This window comes from Pteropus vampyrus, unplaced genomic scaffold (genome assembly GCF_000151845.1).
Source record: "Pteropus vampyrus isolate Shadow unplaced genomic scaffold, Pvam_2.0 Scaffold34, whole genome shotgun sequence".
Classification (NCBI taxonomy): domain Eukaryota; kingdom Metazoa; phylum Chordata; class Mammalia; order Chiroptera; family Pteropodidae; genus Pteropus; species Pteropus vampyrus.
The window spans coordinates 4913541-4927672 of record NW_011888815.1 but is presented as its reverse complement, the minus strand read 5'-3'; positions in this window follow the sequence as shown (position 1 = coordinate 4927672).

Here is a 14132-nt window from a genome sequence, read left to right as displayed (position 1 = left end):
TACAAAAGGGAACAGAATCACAAGGATCACTAGCTCTGAGTAATTCTGCAGTAAAGACATGTCTTTGCTGGTATTTAATAGCTTTCCCAACATACTTGAAAGTAAAAAGTTTGCAGAACAGAAAATTTATTAACATTTTGTTTAACGATCGTGTTTTACTAGGAAATAATGGCTTAAGGCTGTATCCTTATTGCAGGCAAGAAAATCGGAATCTGAGAACCACATATCGGCATTTCCAATGATTTGGAGAAAATATTGTCAAGGACAAAAAAAAAACATCAGGGAACTCATTATGAATTGTTTAAATATTTAATTTTTTAAAATTACACATGATATTTACTAATAAGCCATTCCTTTTTATAGCAAAGAGTTCATAAAGAAATAGTCAATTGATTTCTTCAAAGAAAAATGACAGCATACGAAGTCATTTGGGTGTTTAAGAATCTTTCATTTTGATTGTGGTGTTTCTGACTCTCAATTTTTAAAGGAGTCAGCTGGTATATTATTATATATAACCTGTCATTCTTGTACATCCATGTACTTTCAATTGCCTTGATCAATACAGGGAAAAATACTATAAATAGGACAGTTGAGCTTCATTAGTGTTTGACTCTCAGGAAAAACACTCATGGATGATTTTTGTTTGTTGAGAACTTTTTTTTTTTGAAAGAAGAGAATAAAAATAGCAATTTTAAAGGGCCATCATGTGTTTTACGGATGCATAATAGATACAGCAGTCTATGTAAAATACATACAGCTCACAAAGCCTTGGGATCTGAGAGTGATAAATATTTTTCACATTTAATTTAATTGGGGGAAGAAAATAAAAAGCAGCAAATACAAGTTCCGATCTGTGATTTTCATCTCTATTTACTTAATGTAACAAACTACCGGCGGATGTGGTTAATTGGAATAAATGGTTATGACAACTATCTCTGGAGTCATACCTGCATTCATATTGTAGATTTATCTCTTAGGAGCTGTGTGGGCCCTTCTTTGGGTCAGTTTTCTTACGTGACTAGTGGGATGTGTAAGTCTCTCTGTCCTGTAGAATACTTGCAAGAATTCAATGTGATATACAGTATAGATGATTTAATATGGTACCTGGCACATAGTTAAATCTGATAGCGATTATTACGGTTAATTACTGAAAGAAGGGACAAGGAGTTCTTTGAAAACCTCACTTTGGTCAAAACGTGGTTGACCAGCAGGTAGGTTAAGAGCAAGTGATCTGGTCAGACTGACTAACAGACTCACTAACTTGTTCCCACCCCAACTGAACTTAACTCTAACTAACTTCAACTAACTAACTATATAATCTGGTTGCAAGATCTCCATTACTTATATAACATCTCTGGTGTAGCTTATTCATTAGTAAAACAAGGACGATGATATTATTTTTTCTGAGGTTAAGAGAATTAAAGGTATAAATATGTTTGAAGTGCTTAAGCCAGCATCAAGCACATACATTAGCTTTTATCATTAACCTGCTTCAAGAGGTTTCACTATGGTTCAATAACTGATAACACCGTTCTGTTAAAAACTCATGCTGTTCTTCTATATTCATGGACGCTTTTAGAAATCCGTATGAAAATGGGCCATGTTCAGAAAAATGAGCTTCTGGGGAGGGGTCTAGACCCTTCAGAATTCAAGACTCTTAGGCATAAAATCAGGGCAGCAAATGTCTGAACAGTGCCCCAAAGCAGTCCTCATTTTCCTCTGAGCTCCCAGTTCCTGTTTGCTTCCTCTTGTGAGATGCCATATGTGCTCGTAAACCTTCGAGAAGCTTTCTCCTTAGTGATCTCTACCAGCTTCTTCGCTCTGTTCATCTTAATACTCAGCAAGATTGAAATATCAACCCGGTACTCCATAAAACCTGTAAAGCGTGGGTTATTTCCAACCGCGGTATTTGGATTAATTCCAAATCAGCACCGCAGAGCCCATGTCTGCTTACGCTGTAAACCAAGAAGGAAGTGTGTAGTATTTGTTTTGACAAGTTGGGCCCCACGGTGTTTGAGAATATGCTATTCTTGCTGTCTCAGCCTCGGAGATGTCATCGTAGGAATCCGCTCCCCACGCAAAGACCCGTGGTGGCTTCTCACCCCCTACACGATAATGTCTGTTTTAATGGCATATTTAAAGATTCCTGCCCATTAGCTCAGTGTACCTTTCTAGACGAAGTGGGTTTTTCTGCCATATGACTAGAACCTTTTCCTGACAGGGGGCCTATACAAATAAATAAATAAACATTTGAGGCCAAATTTGTTCAAGAAATATGTATTCTAAGTTTCTCTAAGTTATTCATATTGTACTCTAATGTGTTAAAGGCCCTGAGAAGTCTTGCATTAAAAAAAAAAAAAAAAAAAAAAAAAAAAACCTGCCAGATTTTATTTAACTCAGACTGGCCAAACCTTTTAAACCATAAGCAATTAGAGAGACACTGTCTTAAAAGAAAAATGTATTCAATGAAACTGGTTTATATTGTGTCCTGTCAAATAACATCAGCAATTTTCCATTCCTCTCATTTTCTATCTGCGTGTGTGTGTGTGTGTGTGTGTGTGTGTGTGTGTGTGTGTGCGCGCACGCTCCTGTGTGGGTGTGTTTTCTCAAGTTGACCAACCCCCCACCCCCCAGGAAGGCTCGTCTTCAGCATCCTGACACAACAAAATTGTGCCTTTCCATCCTTCCCTGTCATCTCTAAGCTGACAATGGCTCTGCCTGCTCTAGACGGCCCCGACCCCTGCTTATATATATTACCTGTCGTTTATATCCCGGATCACCTTGTTTATTACCATCTTTCACAAATTCCAGTTGAGAGTGTGTAAGTTTCTTGAAATCGATATCACAGTTTAGTAAAAAAAAAAAAAAAAAAAAAAAAGTCAGCGTTACAGCTAGGCAGATGGATGAGGCCTCACAGCCCAGTTCTGTGCTTCTTGGCGGTCAAGCTTTAGACAAGCTTTTCGGTGTCATCCTTGGAGCTTTGCCCGTGGATTCGCTGCCACTACAAAGACGGGTCCGTTACATACAGTATCTGGCATACAGAGGACACCTGTCGCTGAGAGTGCTGCTGTCTCACCCCGGTGACACCCCGCGTTGCGTCTTCTATATCGGGGAACAGTTTTGGTCACCTGTTTAATTAACGTGATGCTACTATTCGCTCTCCGAAAAGTTCTTTAGCTTCTGTCATCCCATCTGGAATGTTTCAAGCAATAGGCACAGAGCGGAGATGAGAACGTGCAAAGCGTGTCGCGGGGGGAGAGGGGCTGGAGGAGGTGGCTTTGAGCGTTTAGCGACTCCTTCGCTCCACGGGCCACTTGGCCGCTTCTGCCCCAGTGCGGGGATGAAGGCACACACCTCTCCTCTCGTGTTTCACAGTGTTTTCCCGTCTTGATCTGGAATGTCTGAAGAACGTGCCCATTTCACATGACACCCACCAAGCCAAAGGAACGATGATCGATCCTAAAATGAATAGCGTGCCTTGTCACTTTTATAGCTCCAATGCCACTTTCTCTGATGCAGAATCTTCGTGAGAAAAATAGTGGCCTTCACGAACATCTCACATACAGACGCCTCATTGTTTTTGCTTGCGCTGTTTCTCTGCGCTTGGATATAGAGGCAATAAATTTCCAGGGAAATGAAACTCACTTATCAGATTTCCCAGCATCAAGTTTCATATTAGGGACAAAAAGAAAAATCTGTCTAACTGGACTCGATATAGCTGTAAACCAATATATGTAAGCCGTATCAGAGATTAAACCTTCATCTTTGCATTTATAAGCTTCCCATTTTGCTGTGGGAGAAATAACAATTTCCTTGGCTCTTATTTAATGATGCAAAGTGTTCCTTAAAATAATAAATAGAATCCATTCAGGCAACATTCAAAAGATGAAATAGTCCCTCGAAGAGAAGCATGAATCAAGTGAGCTCACTTCACCTTTGAAAATACATGTGAATTTTCTAAGTTTTCAAGACACTATTTTGTTATTCTTTTGGTGATGCTATCGGATGCACTAAAACCCGGTACTTTATGAGGCAATTTAAAGTTTCTCTTTTAGCAAAAAAAAAAAAAATTACACTCCAATGATTTTTTTAAAATTTGAGATCAAGTTATAACCAATGTAATTTTAATATGACTTTGATTTACATTTTAGTATTTCTATTTTTTTCCCCACAAAATACTCGGGGTTTCATATTAATTTTAAAAGTTTAAATAAAGAGTTATTCTTAAAAACAACAAAAAAAAAGGAGCAATAACCACAAATGATTTTTCTGCACAACATTGCAGAGCTAGTTTGAAGAACAGAGAATGAGAGAGATACACTGTAATTATCGGTATCTCTATTTTATGTGTGGATTTTTATAAACACGAGCCTACAAGTGCAAACACACACGATAAATGTACGTTCAAGTTATTGCACATACTATGGACGCTTAAAATTTTAATTAAAGCCGTTAGCTATGACTCTCATTTAGCAGCATGTAAAATGAGTAATTGTGCTTGTTGAAAGAAATTAGCAAAAACACTGTGAAAGAACAACTCATGGACCCACAACCTTCCAACCAAGGAGAAGTTAATAGGGGGAAAAATCAGAAAGTAAAAACTGATGTATCTCCTTACTCGTGCTGCTTCTCCGAATGAGCTGTGATGTATTGTTTATATGCGATGTTTTTAATTTATAGTGCATGAGGTCCAACATCCGTCCTTACTGTGAAATGTGCGTGGCTGCACATTTATTTTAACCAAAAAAAAATTTTTTTTAACACAAGATGCGATCGCCATTGTATGGGCATCTTCAAGTCAAAGCGTCTGTACAATGTCCGATTTGAACATTTGGACAAACAACTCCAATTTTAAACTCCTGTGTTTAAAGAGAGAACTTTAAAAAAAAAAAAACACTTAAAAACTTTATAATTGTACAGAAAGGTACCACTGATACGCATGTATGCACTCGTAGTTTAGAAGAATGTTTTGAACTCGTATAAAAATAAAAGGAGTTTGTAAAATGGAAAAAAGGAAGAAAAAAATAAGAGACAAGAAGGGGAAAAAGAAAAAAGAAACCCTTCTTTTGAATAAGAGAAAATAGCGCACCAAAGGAAATCATCATGACGTTCTGATCCGTTGAGGAATCGCGGCTCGCCTTTGTTGAACCATTTGCTTCTCAGGAACTTTGGTCAGTGACATTTTATGTGACAAGTTTGTTGTTTCTGAGCCACCATTTTGGACAGACAAGGCTTAAATAGCATGTCGGTTGATTTTATTTCAATACAAAAAAAAACCCATTTTGCATAATTACAGTTTTTCCTGAATCTATTAGTGATTCGAAAAAAAAAAAATCCCCTTGTTTTTCTCTTCTTTAAAAATAGCCCACGCCTCTCTCAATGAACCTGAAAAGTGCACGGAAATTGTGGTTTCAATGACGGCCCTTTCCGATCGCCGCCACTAGGAGGCACTGCAGCCTGCTTTATGAGGGCCATGAAATTGGCGACGTGAATATTCCACACAAACATGGCTCTGGTGTCATTCCCTATTTAATGGCTGTCAGTGAGGGGGAAAGACAACGTGGCGGGTAATTAAAACCAAATTGCAGGCAGGAGATGACTGCACAAGAATGATATTGTCATTAATACTGATTTAACATGCACCTGGGTAAGGTGAGGGAGTGCAGCTAGGGAGTTCTCACAGACGCCAGGGTTGCCTGATTTAAAGATGTAGTGTTTCCAGCTGAAGCATGTTTAAAAACTGAATAAAACCATCATATTATGACAGCAGAAATAAAACGGAAACAAATGTTCTACATATGTCTGTTTTTTGAAAAAAGAAAAAGAGAGAGAGAGAGAAAGAGAAATCTTCCACGTCTTCCAGCTCTGAGGACCAAGCATGTGTCTGTCCCTCTGAAGTTCAAAAGTATTTTTGCAGAAGGCTTTTTTTTTTTTTCTCCCTCCGTTGCTGGCTTCTCATGTACACGCTTGTAATCTGTTCGTGTAGTTTTCTGTTTTCATAAAACTATAGAGATGGAACATTTGATTGAAGTAAACAGCATCAACAGACAAAAATTGTACACCATGGGGAAAAGATTTCTATTCCAGAAACATTTTGGGAGAGGTGTTTAGCTCATGGGCTTCAAAGATTTTCCATTCATGAGGAACTCCTTACTAGAACAATTGAAATTTAAGCCAGAGTCATGGTCCATAACACTTATTGGATTGGCTCGCTGCCGTGAACCCCCAAACACCAAGTAGATTCTCTCTTATTTTAGTGCCCCTGAATTACTTTTTATTTTTAATGACAAGTGGCAAAACTCAGAAGGCAGTAATCAGAGTTCGAATTAAGTAGTCTATTTTATTTAAGATATGTGAAGTAACCTGATGGATATTTCATTAATTACACATTTCCATATTATGACTAAGATTAAAATTTACATCTCTCCCTCACTAGAAGAAAAGCTCAGTGGTTTAGATCACGTCGAAATTAAAAACAACCTCGTATTTAAAAGATCGTGGATCTTTTAAGGCAGAAAGTATACCCAAATTAATTGTGTTTATGGAGAGGGAAAAACAGTTACAGTTCGGCTCTGATTGATAAATCTCCTTCTGGTTTCATCCTAAATGAAATGTGTGTTATAGGAATGGCTATCCTTCTGCCTGGTGCCAAAAGAGATGAATCGTTAGGATTGTCATGAAGATTTATAATCACACCACAAAGAAAGTAAATCCAAAGAGCATTCCTTGGCCAATAAAGAACATATTATAGGAAAGATCTCACGAAACAGCGTCAGGTAGGAAAAGCTGATCGGCTGTCATGGTTCCCAGAACTGGACAAGAAGCCGTTTTAATACCCAAATCACGAATTACAGAGCGGTGACCGGGTCTTCTGAATTTTTCACCCAGCGCTTTGCTGTTGATGCTTCGTATGAGTCTTACATTTACAGATCTCTGATTTATGTATTTATTTGTGGGTCTGTGCTTTCGCTGTTAGGGATGGTGGCTGGATTCTAGAGCAGGTAGCTACACACAGACACACAGACACACACACACACACACACACACACACACACACACACACACACAGGGAAGCTTAAATAATGTTGATAAAGAAAAACGGGTAAAAGTTGGAACTTTTGCCTTTAGGAAGGAATACAGGAATATCGTTGAAGCTTTGGTCCCAACCGTTGGCAGCTGAGATTTCAGAGGCCAGCGTGAGAGATGCGACAGAAAAGCACGTTATTGCTCTTGCCCTTTGTAAAATGCCAGAGAAATTCCGGCGACACTTATTGGCCACCCGGTTCGGTCCAAGCACTTCACAAGCAGACCGATGGTCGAATACACCCAAACTCGTTGTCGAATTCTGTTCTCACATTTGAACTGGGGGGAAAAAAAAAGTCAACAAAGCTCGTCCCCACTCAAGTCTGAGGATTATCTGGGATCAGTGGCTTTTATGAGGGGGAGGGAAAAAAAATCTCTGTGGTCTCAGAGGAGAAATAACTTTAGAGAGACGAGTTGCTTCATATTTCAGGCTCCACAAAAGACCACAGCGTCTGAAAGCCCAACTGTGATGGAAAATTACCGACATGAGTGAGAGGGACAATTATTTAGAGGGAGGGGAATGCTTTGTTATAATTAATATTGACTTAAGGACAGCCACATGTGGCAGGTCTTCTTGTTCCAACTGGTCTGTACCAGGGCACGTGTGTTGGGGACACGCTCGGTGACTGAGGGATCAGCGTTCAAGCTCTCATTCTGATATTCACCCCGTTTACTTTTGGATGGAACCTGGCAGTCACCGCCTCTTGAACTGTTCTCCCAAGTTGCCGGTGGAACAAATATAATTTTTCAGCAAGATGGCTGCTGCCAGAAGCAGGCTCAGAAATGTCCATTTTAATTAAACATTTTACTTTCAATTACATTTCACAGTTTGCACATGGTGACACGAGCTTTCATCGCGGGGACTTTCAGAAAGCTGCTGTATTAGTATGGCTCTCCTACGTAGGGAAATTGTTGGTGAAAACGACTCACGTAGGAAAAACTCAGAGTTTTCTTCAATTTGATCGATGGGGAGTTATTTTCAAGAATAGAATAGTAGCAGGTTTTCTAGACTTAGGGATAAATTTCAAGGTGTCTGAGATCAAGGACCATCCCAAACCGATAGAAGGGCAATCATTTGACTAATAGCAGAAGTGATCTCTATTTTGGTATGCATGCCATTTATCGAGATCAGTGAAAAACTATGGCTATGCAACTTTACTATGTTTCTGTATCACAACAAGCTGTAGAAATTTATAATTTTCATTCAAAGCTACCCAAAATGTACAACGTACACTAAACAGCAAATTAAACACACTTGATTCCCATCCTCCAAAAGCTTGTAATACAAGACACACCACTCACACGCTACTCATTTTGTTTCAAACAAACATATGAACACATATTTCAGAGACCTTTTCAGATGCCTCCAGATTAAGAAAGTGGCTTTGCTGCAACGAGATAGGAAACACATTCCTGGCTCTTCTGGAATTCACCACTTGAATTATTTATCATTCCAAGAAGGCAGAGAGGAACTATTTGGTCAGTGTGTAGGAGCATGCCTCATTTTAAGCAGATATAATTGGGGGAATATTGCTGTTCGGGCATCGTCTTTTTAAATATGCATCCGAGAGGATATTCCTGGCGGGAAATCAGTTTGCAGGAGACCATTTTATAGCGTTTAAAGTGAAACATCTGTGGGTTATCATGCCCCCAACTTGGATTTCTGACTAGAAATTAAGCAGAAGCTGAAATCTCCCTGATCCAACGGCTCTGTCTGCCGAGCCCCTGCTAGTGGCCTCTGTGACAATTGCTGGGGCTAAGTCAGTCTGACAAGGAACAAGACAGGGAAAGGTTTAAACTGCTTCTTTCAATTGCACTTTTTAACAATGCTTTTTTTTTTTTTTTTGGTCATTATCATATGATTGTCAGATGTGCTCACCTTGTCTCCCTCTTGCCTTTCTTTCTCTTTCTTCCTTTCTTTCTTTCTTTCTTTCCTTCCTTCCTTCCTTCCTCTCTCTCTCCCCCTCTCCCTCTCCCTCTCTTTCTTTCCTCCCTTCCTTCCTTCCTTTTTTTCTTCCTTCCTTCCTTCTCTCCTTTCTTCTTTCTTCCTAAGAGAATAGGACCATAAAATATATTTATGTTCACATATTATTTAGTTATTTGGTTTTTTACTATTAATTTGAATTTTAGGAGAATCATCTCTAAAAGAATCGAGAGGTCAGAGTTTACATTGCATGAGATTATAAAAAGTATCTTTGTAACATAGGAATGCTTAGGCTTCTATTTCGTTCTTAAAGGAACACATTAAGAAAATAGCTTCACCAAATTTAGCTTCAGTAATTCTAAAGTCAGAAAAATATTCAAAAAATACGCCAGCATAACTGTGAACGATGCTGGGCCAAGACTCAAGGTTAGCACTCTGCACAGAACGAACAATTTTACAAAGTTTACGCTAATTTTCGTTCTTTTTAAATATCTGCTTGCGTGAGCTAAAACTCATGACAGCCACGTGACGGGATTACTGTTTCTCAAAGGAAGAAACAGAAGGACCCAGGCTAAGTCACATGTTGGGCTTGACGGTGTGGAGATGCTGCAGAACCCGACAGCTGATCCGGTGGGCCCACGCCTCCCACAGAACTGTGTGTGCATCCCATTTAAGGAAGCAAAGCGTGCTCCCGAGCTAATCTCTGGAAAGACAAAGCCTTGGGAAGATCAGCTGGACCAAAACTCCCTGGAAAAGAGGCTGTGGGCCGCCCGCAAGAGAGTAGGCAGGACTGGAAGCGGGGAACCGGCGCATGTGCAGAAATTCCATCCCCCTTGGGAACTGTGAAAAATACATGGCTCCACCCATTGAGCATAGATGCACATATATATACACACGTGTACACACACGCTCTACATATGTGTCTATGTCTACTGGATGGGAAAAAAAATGTCTTCGAAAAATGTTTCTAAATTAACCCACCATCGAAACAGGAAATCGTGGTAATTTTCTTCTAAATAGCCCGTCTCGTTGTTATTAAGGCTATTCTTGTTGCTTTACCATTTTACTAGTTTAAGAGGAGTATGCATGCAAAGTACGTGGTTGTGGATGGACAGGGTGACACAGGTCCCACTTGGCGGTCTTGTGCAAAGCCTGTTGTTTCGGCATAATTATAAAAGCATGTCTTTTCACTCTCGAAAGTGTCGCTAGTACAATTATATGGACACGATGAATAAAAGGCACGTGAAGTCACACACGTCCAAATCGTGACGTGTTACCTGTACCTAGAGCACTGGAGGGTCTCTCACGAAGCAAATCCTGAGAAATATTTGATAGATCATTCAGCAAATCTGCCATCTTGCTTGGGGCTTGGGGCAGAATGGCGGCGTGACGGCAGGTGAACAGTTGGTACGTGGCGCAGGCAGAGCAGATGCTCGGTATTCTTCCTTTAAAACTTCCATGATTTTGGCAATCATTGAGATGAATCCATTGATACGAGGAAATGGAAAATTCTTTCTTTTAGGTGTGCCTCCAGCAACATGATAACAATGCTACGTGGCTCTAAGGAGTAATTTATTACTAACCATCTATACAGCTTAGTACGAAGGAGGCTAGATTTCTATCTGCTATTTTAAAAAGATCTTACGTATAATCTCTTCTTTGAGAATTAAATGGTAGCAGATATTTATGTTTGGAATTAATAGTTCAGGGATATTGTTGACAAGTTATAAAAGTGTATCGGCTTTAAAGAATTAGTTTGAAAGTTTAAACTTTTAAAAGTTCGAAATAGCTTGTTCCAAGATATCCTGCCCTAATCCCTGGGATTGTGAGCATGATAAAAGATCACACCTTGATTATATTATATCATCACATGGCAAAAGTGACTTTGCCCATGTGATTAAGGTTACTAATCAGGTGATTGAATTAGTCAAAGGGGACGTCATCTGGCTGAGACTAGTCTAATAATTGGGGCCTGTGTCACCCTGCCCATCCATGACCACGAGTTTTCAGAATAGAATTTTCTGTGACAGATGACAGAAGAGAATGCCTGGGAGAGACTTCACACGTGAGAAGGACGTGGCACAGTATTGGTCCCTAACGTTGGGGAAGGCTATGAGACAAGACATGCAAGTGGGTTCAAGAAGCACTGAGCAGCCCCTCACCGATGGCCAGCACGGTGACAGGCACTTTAGCTCTATAGCAGGAAGTAGGTAAATTTTTCTAAGAACGAGAAGGAGCTTTGAGAAGGAATCTGAGATCCAGTGGAGAACCAAGATGGCCGGCTCCTTGATTTCATCTTTGTGAGACACGGAGCAGAGAAAACCCACCATGGACTTCTGATGTACAGATCTGTGAGATACCAAACGGTTTTTGTTTTAAGCTTCTGTTTGTAATTTGTCACATGGCGAAAGAAAACTAATAAAAGTAGTGTAACTCTTCCAATTTCATTCATCTCTTGCAAAATTATTTTGGATATTTTAAGGGCTCTTCATTTCCATATACATTTTAGGATTGACCTGTCAAATTCTACAGAGGCCTGCCAATTACATTAAAACACAAATTTACTTCTTTCCAAACCCAATACCTTTACTTTTTTTTCCCTTTTTCCTTATTGCTGCTGCTTGAATTCACAGGAAAATGTTAAATAAATGAGGACATCCTTCCCACGGGTTCAGTTTTAGGGATAAACAATTCAGTATTTAACATTAAGTTTGATGTTAGCCATGTTTTTTTTTTTTTTAATAGGTGTCTTTCACAAAATTAGAAATTTTCATTTTATTCTCAATTTGCCAAGAAATTTAGTCACCGATGTGTGTCGAAATTTGTAAAGTGCTGCTTCTGCCTCTATTCAAGTGATACTGTGGTGTTTTTCTTTATTCTAAAAATATGGAGCGTGGCATTCATTGTTTTTTTGGAGGTTAATCTAAGCTCGCCTTCCTGGAATAAACCCCATTCGTCGTGATGTTTGATGCTTTTTATATGTTGCTGGAGTTGGTTCACTTATAATGTTTTGTTAAAGAGAGCCACGTCACTGTTTACGAGGGATACTGGTCTGTAGATTTCTTTTCTTGTGGTGTCTTTGTCAGACCTCAGTTTCAGAGTAATAATGACCTCATAGCATGAGTTGGGACAGGTTTCTCTCTCTTCATTTACTGAAAGAGCTTCTGATACATTGGTGTCCTTTAAATATTTTATAATATTCACCAAAGAAATCCTTTGAGCTGGGAATTTTCTTTTTTGACCATGTTTTTACTTATCTACTTAATTTCTCTACTCGCTATCGATTTATTCAAATGTTCTACTTCTTTGTGATTCAATTTTAATCATTCGTGTTTTTAGGATTATGTCTATTTCATCTAAATTGTCTAACTTTTTTTTCATAGAGTTGTCGATCATATTTCTTGATAATCATTGAATTAACAAGTTTAGTGGTAATGTCTACTCTTTTCTTCCTGGTTTTGCTTTTTTCAGTTTGGGTAAAGGATTACCAATTTTGTTGACCTTTTTAACAAACCAACTTCTGAGTTCATTGATTTTCTTTCATTTTTCTCTTTTCTATCTCACTGACTTCTGTCTTTATTATTCTTGTTATTTGGCTGGCCTTGAGTTTAGTTTGCTTTTATTCCTCTGAATAATTAAGGTGGGAGCTTAGATCTTTAATTTGAGACTTTTCTTCTTGCCTAAAATAGACATTTAAAACTAAAAATATCTAAGTGCTTTCTTAGTTACATCCCTAATTTTTATAATTTTTCATACATTATACTTTCATTCTCACTCAGTTCAAAATATTTTCTGCTTTTCTACCTATTATATGATTTAGGTAGTTGAAGTAGTTCACCATTAATGATGAAGCAACTATATTTTTATTCGTTTTTCTTAGAATGTGTTTCATGTATTTTGAGGCTCTGTTATAATTGGTGTATTTTCCTGCAGCACTCAACTTTATCAAAATAAAACGTCCTCTTTTTCTGTAGTAATATTTCCTATCACGATGTTATTTTGTTGATATTACTATGGCCACTCCAGCTTCCTTATGCTTATTGAAAACTGTCATTGATTTTCTTCATCTCTTTGTTCAGTAATTTTCCTTTAACTGCTCTTATATTTGATGATTTGGGAGAAGATTAGATGGCCTCCTTATTAATCCATAGCCAGAAGTCCTTCCAGTAAATAAGAATTTATAGGAGCTTTATAGCTATACTTAATGAGGCTACGAAAAATATACATGAATGAATTTTAAAATATGAAATACCAGAAGAGAAATAGGAACTATGGAAAAGAATGGAAATTATAGAACTAAAAAGTACGATATCCCAGGATGTGCTTAACAGCACAATAGAAACGATGGAGGAATCAGTGGATTTGACAATAGATCAATAGAAATAAATCAATTTTGAAAGCAGAGTGATTAGAGCAATCACTAAAAACCAAAAAAGGATGTATAGCTGATAAGCACATAGAGAAGATAAAAAGATATAAATACTCAACCCAAAAGAAGGCATGAAAAGAAAGAAAAAGTCACAATGAACAAACACATGGGACAAACAAATAGCAAGAATGCAGGCGTAATCCCTTGTAAACTGAAAATTACATTAAATGTAAATTGTCTAAACACTCAAATTAAAATGCAGAGAATGTCATATTATAAAAAGGCAAGACCCATTCATGTGCTGCCTGTAAGAAACACAACTGAAATATAGTTTAAAGGTAAAAAAAAAAAAAAGGAAAGGAAAATCATAAGAACAGTGGATTAAAAAAAATCACTAAAGGGAGATCATCAAAATTAATACATGAAAAGATAAAGGATGTAAAACTGTACATGACACGAAAAGATATTGTCTATGCCTAGAGCATAATACCAAGGTACTAGGCATAATGTCACTTGACTCTTTTGTATATTCTAAAATATACACTCAGATTTAGTGAAAACAGGAGAACTCAATGAACTATATGATTGGGTTTGTACTCTGATAGTGTCACGAGCCCGTATGACACAGTATTATAAACGGCATTCCTACCAATTTTCTTTTAAGTATTTATTTGGAGGATAATATGAAGAATGTGCATTGAAGAATGTGCGTTGAACACCATTTTGAGGATTAAAGATTTGGGGGATTTTTTTTTT